The 15,468-nt window shown below is 41.2% G+C and overlaps 1 protein-coding gene across 12 annotated transcripts in view; it reads left to right on the top strand.

Annotated features, from left to right (window-relative positions):
* RHOBTB1 (Rho related BTB domain containing 1) overlaps window positions 1–15,468 on the top strand; it is a 119,449-nt gene that overhangs the window by 56,698 nt on the left and 47,283 nt on the right. For 2 of the 12 annotated variants that reach the window (XM_067025549.1, XM_067025548.1), the window contains exon 3: window positions 12,740–12,995. The exons of the other annotated variants lie outside the window; for them this stretch is intronic. The gene's annotated coding sequence lies outside the window, so the exon portion shown is untranslated. The remainder of the gene's footprint in view (window positions 1–12,739; window positions 12,996–15,468) is intronic. 12 annotated transcript variants of the gene reach the window in all.

Here is a 15,468-nt window from a genome sequence, read left to right on the forward strand (position 1 = left end):
GGCTCCTCACTGATGCCAGTGCTACTGGTCCGAGGACCACATTTTGAGTAGTGGAATATACTGTACTCTCTAAAGGATAGTCATTACTTTATTTTATGCCGAAACTCATGCCCTGGAGGCTGTAAGGCTCCCATCTTATTTTGTTTGCTTCTTTCTTAAATTATAATAGAGAGTCATGGAATCTTCAACTTGAAAGGGATATGCTGGTAAATCAACCAGCACTCTGGGGGAAAAAGGAACGCCTTTATGTGCATACATAAGTTGATTATACATGTTACTGACAAAGGATACAATTTATAAATAATAATAAAATAAAGAATACTCTGTTGTGAACTCCATCTAGCTAATTGGGTCTCACAAAACACTCGGTGGTTTTTGAGAGCTCACCTGTGGTACAGCTGATGAGTGTAATTCCCATATAAATGTTGGCTGATATTTTTCCTTATGTTAATGAGTAAGATAAAAGTGAAATAACAAAGACATATGTCAGATCTGTACGCATTCATCAAAGATATGAATGACTTCTTTGCTGAACCAGATAACAGCTTTTAAATACTATAAAGATATTTCCTTAAATGTACTATTCATAATGTAACAGCTAAACATATTACAGTTTTAAGTTTAGTCTGCATTATTAACATTTTAAAATCATTTTCTTAAGACAATCAACAGAACAATAAAGCAAGCCCTGATGTGAAGAGGTTGCCAATTTCACTGGTATAAATACTCCCATCATGGCCAATTTGAAGCCACCATTGTGACTGAGCTGGAATTGGAAAGAGATGGTACAGTAGCACACCATTATATAGCATTTCCACCATACAGATAAAATTTGCATAAATAACCTCAAAATATAGATAACAGTAAAATAAATACAAAGTGGTGAGTTCTGAGTAGTTAGTACCTTTGTTTTTAGTATACTTTATTTAATTGAAACTTTATCTACCTTAATTTTCAATACGGACCCTATTTTAACAGGCTTGCAAAAGTCCTGAAAATTTAACAATTGTTTCGTGGGCTAGTAGAGGCTGGCTCCAGCACACCCCTGGATATGGATCACCTGGTCCCAGTGAGTCTCAACCTCTGCTACACACTGGAACATGCTCAGGAATTTATAACCTACAGTTTTAGTAAATTCATGTTAGGGCCCAGGAATCTGAATTTTTAAAAGTTTTATTGAACTGTATCTTATTTAAAGAAAAATACACAAATCATAAGTATATAACTTAAAGAATTATCACAAAATGACCACACACCTTCACCTAATCTAACCAACACCTAAATATAGAAATAGAACGTCACCAGCGCCCAGAATCCCTTCTTAAGCCCCTATTCAATCACTACCCAATCGAGGCAACCACTGCCTTGACTTCTAATACCAGGGATTAGTTTTGCCTGGTTGTGAACTATTATATAAATGCAATCTCTTTTGTGTCTGGCCTCTTCCCCTCAATATTATGTTTGGAAGATTCATTATAATGTATGCAGCAGTAGTTCATACATTGTTTTTTAAAGAAACTCTTCAATTTTATCTTTTTAAAAATTTTTTATTTTATTTATTTATTTGGCTGCACCAGGTCTTAGTTGCGGCACGTGGGATCTTTGTTGCGGCATGCGGGCTCTTAGTTGCAGCATGCGTGTGGGATCTAGTTCCCCATCCAGGGATTGAACCCGGGCCCCTGCATTGGGAACATGGAGTCTTACCCACTGGACCAGCAGGGAAGTCCCAGTTCATCCATTTTTAGTGCTGTATAATATTCCATTGTGTGAACAGGCCTCTATTATTTCTATATCCATCATACTGTCGATGGTTTGTTTCCAGTTGTTGGCTATTACGAATAGTGCTACCAAGGACATTCTTGTGCAGGCAGCAGTATTTGAAACAAAACAAATTCCCCCAGTGATTTGAATGAGCAGCTGATTTCTTGACTGCCTTCTCTATAATTTCCCCTCCTGTCTTTTATTTCTCATATGATGTGACCAAAGCTATTGCTTCTTTCGTGTGAATGTACTTTTAACACCTTAAGCCGTGAAGCTGTGTGCTTCCATTCATTACAGCATGTTCTCCTGGCTCTTTTCAATATAGGTTCACCAACACCCCCTTTCATCAAGACATCTGCTCTTGTGCACTCTAAATAGGGATGAGATTTGGCCTCACATCAACAGCATGGAGGAATATTAGACATGGTGGAGATGGAGCCAAGGCTAAATTTGGCAGCTGATCATTAAGGCTCCTGGAAAGAGGCTTCAAGGAAGGGAAATTGTTTCCCTTTGTGTGTATCAAACAAAAATCAACAGCAAACCTTTGGAATATTTCCGATTCTAAATTTTTTTAAAATTGATTTATTTGAAGTGGACCATGGACTCTCTTCTGACACGAGAACGGACATCTCTCAAAGTCTCATGACTTGATCTGGAAAGAGTACAGAAGGAGGTGTTCCCGTGGGGTTGTTCTACACCTAGTGTGCAGCCGGTGTAGCCTTGCTGCATTGCTCTAGGCTGGGTGGCTGTGTAATTTGTGTCTTTGGGCCTATTGAGATATTACTTCCTTTGATAGAAGTCAAGGGAGCTGAATAACCAGGAGCTCCAAGATGATGCCGTTGATGGAGTAGGATAGGTGCTCAGAATGGAAAGAAAGGTGCCAACAGCAGCAAGGCTGTTTCCTGCCATATGAAAGGCACGTCACTTACAGCTTTCATGATATGCAGAGAAAAAGTAAAGAATAGACACTAATTCCACATAATGAATGAAGAATGTATTCCCACACACATAAATATCACCGTCCCTGGTTTTCCTACCTCCCCACCCTCACTTTTTTGTAAAATGTCTTTGTTATAAAATAACACATATTCATTATAGAAGAGATGGAATATGTATGTAGATAAGAAAAAAAGAAAAATTAAATCAGTTATAATCCCAGTTGGCATTAATATATTAATGTATCTCTAGCCCAAATACTTTTCTGTATATTTAGGTACATAATTTTTTTTTAGGTACGTGATTTTTAAGGAATGGTGTTACTCATGAACCTCTAACTAAAACAATAAATAAGAATAACATATTTTTAACTGCTATATACTCTCCCATTATATGGACACTTTCTAAAAATCCCTTCCCTGTGGTTGGATTTCTAAAATTGTTTCCAATATTTTGTTTCCACAGTAATATGATGAACACTCCTTTAATGGAATCTTTTTGTAATTCTTTTAGGCGTAAAGTCTTATAGTTGGATGAAAGTTATGGACATTTTAAAGTCTTTTGAGTGCCAGTGGCACTCCAAAATAATGATACCATCTTCCACTCCCACAAACAGTGCCTCATCCTGCTTTTAAATAATGTACATTCTTTCATGTAATAATTCCTACCTAGAGTTGGAGGGTATAAGAACATGGCCTGAAAATACTAGCTAGAATCCACACATTGCTGGCGGCCAATAACCTTGAATAAAACAAGAGATTTTTAAGGTTTTTGTCCACCAGCATTTTTGCGTTTATGGTCTAATGTTGCTAAGAAATCCTGGGGGGCAGGAGGTGGCGGGGGGGAGTAGTTTTTGTCATTTGCCTGAATGAGAGCATAAGCTAATCCTAACCGACATGTTATACTCTCATAAATGATTAAATGCAATTGTTTGATTGTCATCATATCTGAAGGTTTCGCAGCAGGTGGTCTTTCTGGTGCTACAGACGCTAACCCAAGTGACATCTTTAGAGAATACTTGGAATGGACAATTTATGACAGAGGACTATAGAGACTTCTCTATACAAGGACGGATTTTTAAGGGCATCTAGTCTGCAGACTTGATATGAGCTTTCTCAAACGAGCCCTTTGACATCTCCTTTAGGACTTGACCAATATTTTAATTATCACTTCTTGACAGAGCTTCCTGATCCAGCCCTTAGCTAAGGCTCACCCACATGAGGACTACAGGCCCTCTGAAAACAATGTATAGTGTCCTTTGTTGCTTTATATATATTTTTGACTTTAAAAAAGGATATTGAAGTATAACATGCATAGAGAAATGTGTCTAGATCACAAGTGTACAGTTTGATGAATTTTTGAAAACGGAACATAACGTCTGTAACCAACACCTAGGTCAAGAACCCCACTTCTGGTCACTACCACACTGCACCCTCAGTATGTCTGAACCGCTTCAGATTTTATGTCCTGGGTAAGTCACTCATTTACAGAATTTGATTTTTGACTGAACCCTTCCTTAATATGAGCTAGCTGCAGTCAGCTTTGATCGAACTATCTCCCTTATAAATGAGAATATGTAGAATCTGCCTTTCCAAGTAAAGATTATAACATTAAATTCATGTACTGAGTGTGCAACGATATTTATGTGTTTGTGATTTGCAGGTATACAGATACACAACAGGCATACAAACGAATTTGGAACTTTTTTCCTTAATGAATATAAAGCTGATTGTACTACATTTATCCAACTTAAAAAAATCTTAACTACATTTGATTGCTACAGAATAGTTCATGGGCTAAGTTCCCAACAATTTCTTAAAATTGCTCATTTTCGTTACCATAAGTATTCCCTTTAAACACTCAGAATTTAAAAGCCAAGAATTTTTCATCTCTTTGAGATAGAATCGTATATTAAGTATCCTGGTTGTCCACAGCTGTCTCTTTTGGCTCAATTGCTATGTCTGATATTCAGCAAGATATCATTTAGGTTCCTATGTTCTTTTTAGTTGAGAGGTTGAGTCAGAAAAAAGCAGGTTTAGTAGACTCATGCTTTTTAAATACATGATTTTGAAAAACAATTAATGTATCATAAAAATCATTTTTTTATTATTACTGGAGTGTACCAGTGTACTCTTAGTAGAATTAACAATCAAGGGTTATGCTTATGTACTCATTACTTTTTTAAAAATAGTTTTCCCATTATAGAAGTAATATATCTAAGAATATTATTCAGCCAATAAAAAGGAATGAAGTACTAATACATGCTACAACATGGATGAACTTGATAACATTATGCTAAGTAGAAGACAGACACAAAAGGCCATCTCTTGTATGGTTCCATTTATAAGAAATGTCCAGAGTAGGAAAATGCATAGCAACAGAAAGTAAATTAATGGTTTCCAGAGCTGGAAGGAGGAGGGAATGAGAATGTCTGCTAATGGGCACAAGGTTTCTTTTAGGGATGATGAAAATGTTCTAGAATTAGATAGTGGGAATAGGTGTACAACTTTGTGAATATAATAAAAGAAAAAAACCCTGAATTGCACACTTTAAAAGGGTGAGTTTTATGGCATGTGAATTTTATCTCAGTTTACCAAAAAGAGGTAATATATTTCACTGTAGAAAATGTGGAAACTACAGGAAAGTAGAAAACTGGCAACAAGTTACAGCCCCATGATCCAGCCACAATCACTGGCATCTGTTTAGTGTACTTCCTTCCAATTTATTTTCCATGTATTGTTGCAGGAGGAGGAGACTGGTATTGTTGCCCTTTAGATTGCAAGGGCACAATTTATTAAATTTTGGGCTTCCCTGGTGGCGCAGTGGTTGAGAATCTGCCTGCCAATGCAGGGGACACGGGTTCGAGCCCTGGTCTGGGAAGATCCCACGTGCCGCTGAGCAGCTGGGTCCATGAGCCACAACTACTGAGCCTGCGCGTCTGGAGCCTGTGCTCCGCAACAAGAGAGGCCGCGACAGTGAGAGGCCCGCGCACCGCGATGAAGAGTGGCCCCCTCTCGCCACAACTAGAGAAAGCCCTTGCACAGAAACGAAGACCCAACACAGCCAAAAATAAATAAATTAATTAATTTAAAATTTATTAAATTTTAAGTACTCACTTATCAAAACCCACCCATCTCTTCCCCTCCAAACAAAGGGCGGGTCCCCAAGGAAGAGCCATTCGTTGGCTGAGGGGAATGCATGTGAGAGAGGCAGAGAGCAATGGCCAGCCCTGTGAGAGGGAATGAAGCAACACCTGAAGGGAAAAGCTCTAGGGTCCCGAGAGGCAAAAAGACAGGTTTGAGCAGTTGCCATGGAGGCAGAACTCTTCATGGAAGCATCCCAAAGAGACTTTTGAGGAGTTTCGCTGCAAGATGCCTGATACATTATGTGAACCACATTTCTCTATTCTTCAATACCTGTATTGTTTTCTAGGCTTTCTAAAAGTCACATTTTTGTCCCTTTTAGATGTGTCACTGTGGTAAGGTGGTACTTAGAGGGAGAGAACAAGGAGGCTTGATTTTATTCGAGTTACACATATTCATTTTATATAGTTTTCGTCAACTATATTTCAGATGACTCTCCTGCACTTTCCCCTCCGTAGTGATACATTAGCACTTCTCTCAGTTACTGCAAACTTAAGGTAAACGTAATTTTAAATAATGATAATCTTAACAGATCAGACTTACTGAATGTTCTCTTCATGGCTGGCATAGGGATTAAAATATTTTACAAGCATTATCTAATTTCATCTTCACAACAACCATTGAGGGAAGTCATTATCCCCAGTTTACAGATAAGGAAATAGAGGCTTAGAAAGATTAAGCAATTTGCCCAAGATCACATACCAAGTACCTTAAATAATTATCCCCCGACTTATCATAGACAGGTGGTTTGCAATTTTTCCTTATTCTTAATAAAGATGTGATAAATATATTTGCTTTTAAAACATTTTCCATTTATAAAGTTATTTCCTTAGATGGGTATTTTTCAAATTTCCAAGTGGTTGAGTTTCTTGGTTGCTGTCATAAAACCTTTCCTCTTAACTTTTTCATTTATTTCTTTGTGGCTAGAGAATTTGGTTGCTATAACTTATGTTTTGAAGGATATTGGTCTTTATGATCAGTCCATATATAGTCAACTTTTATAAATGTGCCAAGAACACTTGAAAAGAAAGCACCCTCTTACAGATTTTTTTTAATGTGGGTTATCTATTAACTTAATCCCACTTTTTATGCTATTCAAGCCCTCCGTGTGTTGTGTTTCGTTTTTGCTTTCTTCATCTGATGGCGATTCTGATTATTCATCTCATGTCAGTTATTCGCATTAACTTCTCTTTTTACTTATAGAATTTGTCTTCCTTTTCATTACATGCCTTTTAACCTATGAAGGGTCATTATTACTGCTATGCTTCTACTATGAATTGCCCTTTTTTACCTTCTAATTATCTTTTACAGATAATTTTTCTATATAAATTTGAAACCAAAGGCTAAATAACTGTAGGCTGGTCTTATATTCTCGACTGGTTTTGGTTTCCACAGTTCTTTGAAACTGAAATGCCCATTTTTTTCATTTTTAATTATCTCTGGGTGTTTTGGCAAGTATCTTTGAGCAGTTTAATTCCTTAAAGACATTTGAGTTTTTGCCCCGAGTCTTTTTTTTTTTTTTTTAAGTAATGCAGATGACTTTTTTTTTTTTTGGTTCACGTCGGGTCTTAGTTGCGGTACACGGGATCTTTCGTTGCAGCGTGTGGTCTTCTCTCTAGTTGTGGCGTGTGGGTTTTCTCTCTCTAGTTGAGGCACGCAGGCTCAGTAGTTGTGGCACGTGGGCTTAGTTGTCCCGCGGCATGTGGCATGTGGGATCTTAGTTCCCCGACCAGGGATCGAACCCACGTCCCCTGCCCTGGAAGGCGGATTCTTTACCACTAGACCACCAGGGAAGTCCCACCCCCTGAGTCTTTAATATCCAGAAATAACTTTATGTTGCCTTCACACCAATATTAATTTGACCTGATTCACAAATTTGTTATTATATCCTCTTTCTTTGAAAGCTCTGTGGTTTCTATTGCATTAAAATAATATATTGGTGAAGTATATGGTCATCTGTCTTATCATTTCTTGATAGAAATGTTTTTCGCCATTAGTTTTAGAAGATGTTTTGCTAAGATACTTACAGGATTATTATACAATTATTTTTTGCTGAAAAATGTATAGCTTTGGAGTCTTCTTATCTTCTCCTTCTTTTTCTCCCCATTACATCCTCCTTTTAGACCTGGGAAATATTTGTTCTATTAAAGCACATTTTGCAACCTTATTTCTTCAAGAGCCCTACTATCTATGGGATTGCTTTTCAACAGTTAGCCTCTTACCTGATATCTTCCATTACATCATTTTCAGATGGCCTTCCTTCTATATTTAGAGTTTCTCATGTTTGGCCTCTACTTCACGAATTCATTTTACTACATTTTCGAGGCTGCTGTTGACTGTTGCCAGTATGGTTTTGAATTTGGCTGGCTCATATTCCATTTATACATGGCCTTTACTTACCATGTTCTATTGCCTACTTATATATAGCCTCATCTACTGTTAGTATACCTGCATTATCTCTTTTGCATGATCAAGTACATGGATAGGATTTTTTTCTTATGTTTCTTAGAGCATATCTACTTCAGTAGAAGAATTTTCTCTATGTCTTAGCTAATTGCTTGTACTTTTCTTTTTTAAATTAATTTTAATTAGAGGATAGTTGATTTACGATGTTGTGTTAGTTCCTGCTGTATAGAAAAGTGAATCAGTTATCCACATACATATATCCACTCTTTTTTTTTTTTTGGCTGCCTTGGGTCTTCGTTGCCACGCGCGGGCTTTCTCTATTTGTGGTGCACGGGCTTCTCATTGCGGTGGCTTCTCTTGTTGCAGAGCACAGGCTCTAGGAGCACAGGCTTCAATAGTTGCAGCATGTGGGCTCAGTAGCTGTGACGCGCAGGCTCTAGAGCACAGGCTCAGTAGTTGTGGCACACTGGCTTAGTTGCTCCACGGCATGTGGGATCTTCCTGGACCAGGGATCGAACCCGTGTTGCCTGCATTGGCAGGCAGATTCTTAACCACTGCGCCACCAGGGAGGTCCCTCCACTCTTTTTTAGATTCTTTTCCCATATAGGTCCTTACAGAGTACTGAGTAGGGTTCCTTGTGCTATATAGTAGGTTCTTATTAGTTATCTATTTTGTATATAGTAGTGTGTACATGTCAATCCCAATCTCCCAATTTATCCTTCCCCTGACTTTCCCTTTTGGTAACCATAAGTTTATTTTCTACCTCTGTGACTCTATTTCTGTTTGACTTACTTCATTTAATATGAGAATCTCTAGGTCCATCCATGTCGCTGGAAATGTCATTATTTCATTCTTTTTTTATGGCTGAGTAGTATTCCATTGTGTATATGTATCACATCTTCTTTATCCATTCCTCCATTGATGGACATTTAGGTTGCTTCCATGTCCTGGCTATTGTACATAGTGCTGCAGTGAACACTGGGGTGCGTGTATTTTTTTGTGTCCGGGTTTTTAATAGACCATATGTTGAATGGTCACTGTTTAGTCCATCCATATAAAAAAGGATTTATGCTGGCCAAGGATTGAAGTATATTTACATTCCAAATGCTTGGAATAACCTTAGGCTTTCAGGGACCAAGACAGGGCTCTGTAGAGATCCAGGAACCCACCCAGTCCCCAGCAGACAAGCAAAGCTACTCAGTTTGGTTTGGGTTGAGAGGACTTAGGAGGGTGAGATAAGGACTAACGTGAGGAGTGTCACCACGGAGGATATACCGACGTCCAGCCTTGTACGCCCTCACCGCACTCCCTCTGGCGTCAGCATCACAAGCTCAATCACTTCTGTTTGCAGTGTCAAAGCTGAAACAGCCTGGTGGAGCCAGCTGAAGGAAGCAAAAACCAGTCTCCCCCATGCTCGGTGCTGTCTGCCCGGCCCAGCCTCAGGAAGGGGCAATGACGGCAGCCTGCCGGTGTCATAATGGCTCTCCAGCGGCTCCACAGCCTCCTCTTTCCACCCTGTCCCAGTGAGTCCAGCTCACGTCACTCCAGATCACAGGCATCTGTGGCAAAGAACCGCCTGCTTCCCTCCAGGCCAACTCTTTTCCCCGTGGAAAAGAGTGACCTTCTCATTTGGCTCCATGGAAGTGAATTAGGCAGAGATCTTTTCGGTTTCTGGTGAATGGATACTTCTTATTCTTAGTTTCTGGTACTGTTTTGGAGTCTGCTATCTGTACAGAATAAGGTTAATTTTAGTGAGACATGGGTAGAGGGGGATCCAAGGCATCTGTGCTTTCATGGCTAACTTGCCTTAAGTCCAGCGAATTGCCTTTTGTGATGTGGCTCTTTTAGGCATAGACTGAACTCTGTCTTCCAGACTCATGTTCATATCAGTTATGAATCTTTCTCCCTATGTAGTGGATGCATATGCCTCCCTTTTCCTCTTCTTTTTCAGCCAAGCCGTGAATACAGTTGGAAATCCCTTGAATTAGGATGTCAACGTGTAAAAGTGGATGAGAACTTTATACGTCCCTTATACATAAATATTATCAAGATTCGTACATTGGCTATAGGCACTAGAGCACAGTGAAAGACCACATTCCTTTATTTTTCTAAATCAGATCCAGCCCGAAGCCACTCTTATCTTCCTATATCGGGGCTCCTGCCTGCCCCCTGCCTTCCCGTTGGGTGGAGGGGCCTGGACCTTGGTCCGTGGTGGTTCCCATGGTTACTGATGCTCTTCCTGCTGGAGGAGCCGTGGCTGGTGCGCTGCCATCTGTCAGAGACAGCTCTCATGGTGGGCCACACAGATGTCCCTCAGCGTGTTCCTCCGCAGGCTTGGCAACATGCCGCAGCTTTCGAGGCCGTGGGCTTAATGATCAGCCACCAGAGACAGCCAAGTGCCAGGTCTCTGCCAGCCCCAGGTGGAAGGTTTCCTAAGGAAGGTGGAATGACTGTGCTTGTGTATGCAAGTGAACAGATATTTACGGCAAGCCACATACGGCCAAGGCACCATGAAAACATCTGAGGATTTAAAGGTGAATAACAGTCTCTGTTGTCAAAAGTGCATAATCTTGATGAGGTGGAAATGAGATACATATAAGCCTAACTGTGAATATTACAAAACAAGAATTTGATAAATACCCTAGGAGACAGGATAAAGGGAGAATGTGCTAAGTGCATCTCGTTCCAAAATGAACTTGAATCTGTCTGCTTTGCTCCATCTCTGCTGATTCCACCCTGGTCCCAGCCGCCAACCTTTCCCTCCTGGAGAACTTAGGAGCTTCCTAGCTGGGCCTCGGCCACTGTTCAGAACCACCCCCACACGCTCTCCACACGGCAGTCTCGGTAAAACCAATGATCCTTTTAAAAAAGCAAATCAGAACCTCTGCTGAAAACGCCTCAGTGGCTTCTCACTTCATTGAGAATAACATCCAAACTCCTGACCGTGGCCTAAAAGGCCGTGTATGACCTGCCCCTTGCCTGCCTTGCAGCCCTCTCTTGCCCCAGTTCCCTACACTTGAGCTTTTCCCACCTGCTTCGTTCCCATCTCATGACGGGGCCCTTCTCATTCTTCAGAGAGCAGGGGAATGGAGCCTCCTCGTGGAGACCTCCCACCCATCATTTCCTCTCATAACCCCTTTCGTTCTTCCTCAGGGAGCTTATCAGATGTCCAGTTATGTCCGCAGGTTTAGCGGTCTCTCCCCACCTGACTGTGGGGGGTCCCTGAGGGCCAGCAACCACCCCTGGCCTGTCTGCTGCTGTCCCCCTGTAGGCCTGGCACTCACTAAGTGCAGCCTCTGTTTCTTTAACTATGACAGCCCGAGTCCTAAGAACTATTTCAGCGGATGGATCAGGGGCACAAGAAAGGGCATTTGAGCAGAAATAATGGCATAATCAACATCAAAGGCGAGGTTACATGGCATGTTTGTAGGCATGGAGCACACACTTTACTTATGGTGGTTTTGAAACCTACCCTGGAATTTGTATGCACCTTTTAAGCTGTTTTCGATTTGTTGTTTATTTTTTCACTGAGACAGCATTTATTAAGGGCAGTGGAGAGATAGAAGAAGAAGTCTATTTCTAATCCTGGCCCACCTTCCCCACTGACACTGAGTTTTTAAAAATGAAGGAACGTGATCTGGTGTAGGTCTTTACAGGGCTCTGCTGAGAATGAGTCAATGTTTCTAAAAGTGTCTCTGTATTATCTGTATTCCTGGACTTCTCTGTAGTGCTCTTTCGGTAACTTAATCTCTTTTTTGTTTTGATCACAACTTTCAATTGAAAAAATATTGTTGCTGTGAATGATGAAAGGCAGTTTTATCTTGGAGATATATTTCGGTAAAGTTCTGATTTAGGGAAGCCCAGCCCAGCCCAGCCCAGCCCTGACTGTCTCTTTTCCCAGGTCTGGACCCATTGTCCATTCCAGCTGAGATGTTTATATAATGCATAAGGCAGCTCCTGCCTGACTAGGACTGGTGATTAAGAGCTCAGGATAATGAAATCTGCACAGTTGAAACTTGGCTGTTGGCTATAGTTATTATGCAACTCTTAACATTTCCCTTTTGTTCCTGCCAATAATATAAAATACTCAGTTTTTCTTTCAAAGTTAACTCTTCAAAGATGCTGAAATTTGTTCCACTAGTATTTTTAATGACCAAGTTAAATTATTTCTTAAAGTTCAGAGTATATGCTTTTCTAAAGGACAAGAAAATTTAGTGGCTGTGCAATAGCCCTGTTCTAACTGTTAATAACAGCTGAATGGAGCTTAAAGTACAAAGGCCCCTCTATGGGCCTTAGATTTGTCTTTAAGCAGACTGCTCACCCAGCCTTGACTGCAGTAGCAAATATAACAAAAGATATGGGGAAAGTGACAGTAAGAGGTGGCATATTCTGAGAGTGGGGTGATGCGGAGGAATTAGGAGATGCTCAATGAGGCATCTTAGACAATTGATCAATCCTCCCTTGCTCACCCTCTCTAATATCTGAATTTCTAGTGTTAGAAGAGATTTGCACCCTTACCTGAATTCAGATAGTGGCCCTGTCCTAATGTGCACCCGCCTGGAACAAGCAGGACCATCTAGAGTTTTATAAGCCACGGTGCCTCTGAATTATTCAGTTATGGATACAAGACTCTGATGGTCACCTAGCTGTCGTGTGATTGAGGAAGCGAACGTGCCTGAGACGTCCTGAGAACCTGTTTCTTTAGAGAAGAACAGGACAGCACAAAGGCCATCATCTCAAGGACAGAAGGTGGGTGTGGGGGACCATCACAGAAAGGAAAATGCTTTGAAAAGGAGCCTAGGGCAGCTAGGGTCATGTTAGGCTCCATCACTGTTTTGCCCATGGTTTGCCCAGGAGTATATTAGGGACCCATGACAGAGCTTTATAGAAGAGGGGCATTGTATGCTCATATATTCCAAGCACTTCCGTATATAGTAGTACCCCAGAAACAGCTGATGATTCATTCAGTGCACGAGACGAGCACTTTGAAGTTACAGCCACAGGGAAAAAAATTAAAAGGTCACAAACCACCATTCAGTGATTTGCTAATATAAGAAAAACTGCGTTGTGAGAGAGGACGAGAAAGAGAGTATTTATGTTTTCGATTGCTTCTCCTAAAACCATTGATTGGTACAGAGGAGCAAGTAATTTAGTCTGTGGGGAGGTGGGGCAATTAGGAAAGCTTTTTAAAGGAGGTATTATCTGAATAAAATTTTAGGGAATGAATAGAATTCACCAGGCAGATGAAGAATTGTGGAGGTACACACACGTTTAGAATTTTTTTTTTTTTTTTTTTTTTTTTTTTGCCACGCCGTGCAGCACGTGGGATCTTAGCTCCCCAACCAGGGATGGAACGCGCGCCCCCTGCATTGGGAGTGTGGAGTCTTAATCCCTGGACTGCCAAGGAAGTCCCCAATGTTTAGAATGTTGAAAGCCATTTTGTGTGGCTAAAGCAAGCTGTGTTCGTTTCCTACTGCTGCTGTAACAAGTTACCCAAAGTTAAATGGCTTAAACCGACAGATTTATTATCTTACAGTTCTGGAGGTCAGAAGTCTGAAACGGGTCTTACCGGGGTAAAAATCAAGGTGTTGGCAGGCTGTGTTCCTGCTGGAGGCCCCAGGGGAGAATCTGCTACCCTACCTGTGCCAGCCCCCAGAGGTTACCTGCATTTCTTGGTTTAGGGCCCTTCCCTCTATCTTCAAAGTCGTCCTTTATTTCTCTCCGACTCGGACCTTCTGCCTCCTTCTTCCATGTGTAAAGGGTTCTTGTGATTACACTGGGCCTCTACTCAAATAATCCAGGATAATCTCTTTCTAGTAAAGTCAGCTGGTTAGCAACCCCAATCCCATTTGCTACCTAATTCCCGCATGCCATGTAATAGAACATATTCACAAGTCCCAGAGAGTAGAACATGGACATCTTCCAGGGACCATTATTTTGCCTACTGCACAATGCAGTGCAAGTTGAGGGTGACAGTGTAGACAAGAGTTGGCATGATTCATCAACCCCAGGTAGAAAAGATCATCCAAGAGGGGCCTCTAATCTGATATGGAAATGTATATATGTTTTAATGGAGGAGTCGAGGTTCTGGAGACTTTCCTAAAGAATAATGTGTATGTTTCAGTTAACTATCGCTCTGTAACAAACCCCCCTCCGAAACTTGGTGGCTTAAAGCAACAGTATTATTTCTTACGATTCTGTAGGTTGCCTAGGTGTTTCCTCAGCTGGTTTCGGCCGGTTCCCTCATAAAATAACATTCAGCTGGAGGGTTGGCCGGCCTAGAAGATTCAAGATGGCCTCACATTATGTGGCATTTGGTGATGGCCACTGCCTCGGTTTTCCTCACTGAATCCTCATCTTCTGCTGGGCGGGCCTCAGATGACGGCCTTGACGTTGCTCCCATAGCATGAAGGTAGAGCTGCAGGGCCTGTGGAGGCCTTTGTTCGGGAACTCACACAGCATCACATTCACCACATTCTTTTGGGTTGGGCCAGGAAATCACTCACATTCAAGAGGAAGGGAAATAGATTCCATCTCCTGATGGGAGTTGCTGCCCTGGCCATATTTCACCCAGCACGGGCTGTAAAGATAGGATTTTTTGCTCTTAGAGTAGGATTTTGAAATTGGAGATTTCGGAGGTAAAATGTTTCTGAAGGACAGCAATATCCAGCACACGGCCAAAACGTACGAATGGCTCTCGTACAGTGTGGTGAATGTCACCGGCACTGAAGAGGCGAACCAGCTCTGAGGCTTGGGTGTGGGGCGCATTATCCTGTGGATGTAGCAAGAAGACTGAGTTGGTGGTGGATGTGGAGGAGTGACATGAAGTCCAATAGATGGCGGTAATAATATTTGCGGGGGCAGATATGGGATAACCAAGCTGATGGGGTACCCCGAGAGCTAGAAGATCAGGACCATGCTGTTCTAAGCCAGCCTTGTGGAGGGCACCGGTACCCAGAGCGGCGGCCTCCCTGCACCTCCTCACCAAGTCCTTCGCGTCCCAACCTCCACAATATCTTGTTCATTTACCAGGTTTTTTTTCTTTAATTGAAGTATAGCTGATTTACTAACTGCTGTGTTAGTTTCAGGTATACAGCACAGTGATTCAGTTATACATACTTACATGTTCTTTTTCAGATTCTCTTCCATTATAAGTTATTACAAGATATTGAATACAGTTCCCTGTGCTATACAGTAGGACCTTGTTGTTTCTTTTATATAC

This window comes from Kogia breviceps, chromosome 2 (assembly GCF_026419965.1).
Source record: "Kogia breviceps isolate mKogBre1 chromosome 2, mKogBre1 haplotype 1, whole genome shotgun sequence".
Lineage (NCBI taxonomy): Eukaryota > Metazoa > Chordata > Mammalia > Artiodactyla > Physeteridae > Kogia > Kogia breviceps.